The following is a 4,723-nucleotide window of genomic DNA, read 5'->3' on the forward strand; positions in this document are numbered from 1 at the left end:
TTCCGGGAAGGAAAGGCGACGTTCTCAAACAGGACAGCAGATTGGAAGGGCGCTGCTGGACGGAGCGCCCATCTCTACCCACCCGACGGTTTCCTGGAGAAATTCTGAGGGAGTCTGTTTGAGCCCGGGCTGCTCGCGCCCGGAGGCTGGAGCTTCGCTGGCGGCCACATGGTAGCCTAACCAGCCCCAAATGTGTCTCTGCGCCCAGCCTCTCACGATTCAGTAAATACAAGAAACACGTCTTACAGGCGAATGGAATCGTGCCTGTCCTACAGGACTCACAATTTATTGGCAGAATTTGGCTGGTTCACGGTCGCCCCCCCGGCCCCCCCGCGCGCGCACACACACACACACACACACACACACACAAATGGCACAGATATGTCGTGTGTTCTAAGTGGCAGCTTTTACCTTTGGGGATCATCCAGAAGCATGGTTCTCAGGGTAAGGCTTTGGTGAACCTGGTACACCTAATTTAGTTGTTTTTATTCTTTAACTACAGACATAACATTCTCCTTGTAAAAAGTTAGAAGTAAATGCATAGAATGAAAAGTGAAAAAGAAGAAAATAACCCAGAAGCCAACCCTAAAACTTCCTTCTGTCCCATTCCTCCTCTTAACGGAAGTGTTAAAAAGTGGGTGTTTATCCTTTCAAACCGTTTTCTTTGCATTTGCAGGCATATCAAAATATATGCAGGTATATCTTTTCCATGAGTATTATTATTGCACCGTGTATGCAGATTACATTGTTCACCAAATATGTCAAAGGATCTTAACTTGACTGCATGTAGAGTTATCTTACTCTTTTGAATTGCTTTATAATTTTCCAGTGTATGGGTGAAACATAAATTAATGAGCCATAACCCTATTGATAGATCTGTGGGTCTTTTAGAGTGTTTTGCTGATATAAACAGTGCTAAGTGAATGAATGTCTTTTACTTAGAGCACAAGAACTATATTTGTGAGATGTTTTTGTAGAAAGGGATTTACTGGGCCAAAGGATATCCCCCCCCCCTTTTTTTTTTTGGCGGTACGCAGGCCTCTCACTGTTGTGGCCTCTCTCGTTGCGGAGCACAGGCTCTGGACACGCAGGCTCAGCGGCCATGGCTCACGGGCCCAGCCGCTCCGCGGCATGTGGGATCTTCCCGGACCAGGGCACGAACCCGTGACCCCTGCATCGGCCGGTGGACCCTCAACCACTGCGCCACCAGGGAAACCCAAGGATATCCCATTTTAAATTTCAGAGTTAATGATAAAATCCATAGAAGCTATATCAGTTTACACCCTCATAAGCAGTGCATGAAGTTTTGTTTTGCCACAGCCTGTCCCAGAATGTCATTAAAATGTTTGATTTGTGCCACTGGTATCTTATTTTGATTTTACTTTTTTAATTTGTTGCTTAGACTCACCATATTTCCTCTCTGGGTGAACTATCATCTTATATCTTTTCCTGGTTTCCCTTTTGGACTATTAGAATTTTCTTCTTGATTATAGAAACCATTCATATACTAATGAAATGACCGTTTTGAGTCATGAGTCTCCCCACCCCCCTACTCTCCCATCCCCATTTTGCTGGTTGCCATGCCTTCTGTTTGTAGTTGAATTAACTAATGTTTTTAAAATGACTTCTGGATTTTGTTTCATAATAGACAGCTGTTTCCCTTTCAGTGATTATAATCTACTTTAAATTTTTAAAATTCACTCCTTTTTTTATTACTGAAGTATAGTTGATTTACAATGTGTTAGTTTCTGGTGTACAGCAAAGTGATTCAGTTATGCATATAAATACATATTCTTTTTCATATTGTTTTCCATTTTAGTTTATTACAGGATGTTGAATACAGTCAATATCCAGTAGGATCTTGTTGTTTATCTATTTTATATATAGTAGTTTGTCTCTGCTAATCCCAAACTCCTAATTTACCCCTGCCCCACCCCCTTTACCCTTTGGTAACCATAAGTTTGTTTTCTATGTCTGTTTCTGTTTCAAAAATAAGTTCATTTGTGTCATATTTTAGATTCCATATATAAGTGATATCATATGGTATTTATCTTTCTCTTTCTGACTTACTTCACTTAGTATAATAATCTCTAGGTCCATTCATGTTGCTGCAAATGGCATTATTTCATTCTTTTTCATGGCTGAGTAGTATTCCGTTGTGTATATGTACTACATCTTTTTTTATTCATTCATCTGTCAATGGACATTTAGGTTGCTTCTATGCCTTGGCTATTGTAAATAGTGCTGCTGTGAACATTAGGGTGCATATATCTGTTTGAATTAGAGTTTTCTCTGGATATATGCCCAGGAGTGGGATTGCTAGATCATATGGTAGTTCTATTTTTAGTTTTTTAAGGAACTGCCATGCTGTTTTCTATAGTGGCTGCACCAATTTACATTCCTACCAACAGTTTAGGAGGGTTGCCTTTTCTCCACACCTTCTCCAGCATTTGTTATTTGTAGACTCTAATAATGGCCATTCTGACTGGTGTGAGGTGGTACCTCATTGTAGTTTTGATTTACATTTCTCTAATAATTTTTAGCAATGTTGAGCAGCTTTTCATGTGCCTATTGGCCATCTGTGTGTCTTCTTTGGAGAACTGTCTATTTAAGTCTTCTGCCCATTTTTTGATTGGGTTGTTTGTTTTTTTTGTTATTGAGTTGTATGAGCTGTTTTAATATTTTGGAAATTAAGCCTTTGTCAGTCACATCATTTGCAAATATTTTCTCCCATTCTGTAGGTTGTCTTTTTGCTTTATTTATGGTTTCCTTTGCTGTTCAAAAGCTTGTAAGTTTGATTAGGTCCCACTTGTTTATTTTTGTTTTTATTTCTATTGCCTTGGGAGATTGACCTAAGAAAACATTGGCATGATTTATGTCAGAGAATGTTTTGCCTATGTTCTAAGAGTTTTATGGTGTTATGTTAACAAGTCTTTAAGCTATTTTGAGTTTATTTTTTTGTATGGTGAGAGGGTGTGTTTTTTTTTGTTTGTTTGTTTTTTTGCGGTACGCGGGCCTCTCACTGTTGCGGCCTCTCCCGTTGCGGAGCACAGGCTCCGGACGTGCAGGCTCAGCGGCCATGGCTCACAGGCCCAGCCGCTATATGGCATGTGGGATCTTCCCGGACCAGGGCACGAACCCGTGTCCCCTGCATCGGCAGGCGGACTCTCAACCACTGCGCCACCAGGGAAGCCCAGAGGGTGTGTTTTAACTTCATTGATTTACAATGGCTATCCAGCTTTCCCAATACTACTTGCTGAAGAGGAGAAAATGTGCATTTAAATATTGATCCATCTGGAAATTTATTTTAATGTAATGTAAAGAAGTGACATTGAGTGCTTGCTTCAACCAACATTGTTCTACCTTTCCATAATATGGAATTTAATTGAAACATGACTGCCCTATCAAGGACTACATTTTCTAATTCCTTTGACTTACACATGTGACAATGAGATCAGTAATCGACTACAAAATATGCATGGAAGTGATGTGTTTCACCTATAGGCCAAGACCTTTAAGAAGTTCTCTGTCCTATCTGCCACCTAGACACAGGCAACAAAAGAGGCCATTTGGACTGTGACACCATAAGTTGGCAGGAACCTGGGTCCCTGAATCACCATGGTCAGGATAGGTACTCACTCACCAGGAACATCTACAGTGACTGTTACATGAGTGAGAAACACACTTTCATTGTGGTAAGCCACTAAAATGTTGGGGCTTATTTATTAAAGTGGCCAGTATGGCTTCTCCACTAAAGAATTCAGTGAGGAGATAGCTGTCCCTAAACACTTGTGTCTGAGCACACTTCGTTTTATTCAGCAACCACCCTGCCCACTGCCAATGTATTTCCTGAGCCCTAGGGGACCAAGAACTTCTAGAGTTAAGTCTCCTCAAAAAAGAAGCACAGGACTTCCCTGGTGGAGCAGTGGTTAAGAATCTGCCTGCCAATGCAGGGGACACGGGTTCGAGCTCTGGTCCGGGAAGATCCCACATGCCGCGGAGCAACTAAGCCCATGCACCACAACTACTGAGCCTGCGCTCTACAGCCCACGAGGCACAACTACTGAACCCACGTGCCACAGCTACTGAAGCCCCTGCACCTAGAGCCCATGCTCCGCAGCAAGAGAAGTCACTGCAGTGAGAAGCCACGCACCGCAATGAAGAGTAGCCCCCACTTGTCGAAACTAGAGAATGCCCGTGCACAGCGACAAAGACCCAACACAGCCAAAAATTAATTAATTAATTAGAAAAGAAAATGCATTTTTAAAAAAGGAAAGAAGCACAGAGAAGAGGAGAAACACTAAAAGGAACCAGGGAAGACAAAAGCGATTGACCCCCCTCATGAAGTACATGATGGGGTGATTGGGAGAGGGCCACCTAGATGAGTTTATCCGAGTCAAGGAGGTGAAAATGGGCAAGCTTTAGCTAAACAATGAACGGTCTGATAATTCAGTAACTCACTGACTTCATATTTCTGCCTATGCTAGCTAGACCTTCCACATCAAGATGAGAGGACTATGTTAGAAAACAAATATCTGAGCCCCAAATCAAGGGAAATTACAATAGTCCTTTGGTATCCGAGGGAGATTGGTTCCAGTACCCCCTGCAGATACCAAACTCCGTGGATGTTCAAGTCCTTTATATGAACTAGCCAGTACAGTCGACCCTCCACATCCTCAGTTCTGCATGGTTCGAGTCAACCGACTGAGGATCGAAAATCGGT

The sequence above is a fragment of the Phocoena sinus genome, chromosome 2 (genome assembly GCF_008692025.1).
Source record: "Phocoena sinus isolate mPhoSin1 chromosome 2, mPhoSin1.pri, whole genome shotgun sequence".
NCBI lineage: Eukaryota > Metazoa > Chordata > Mammalia > Artiodactyla > Phocoenidae > Phocoena > Phocoena sinus.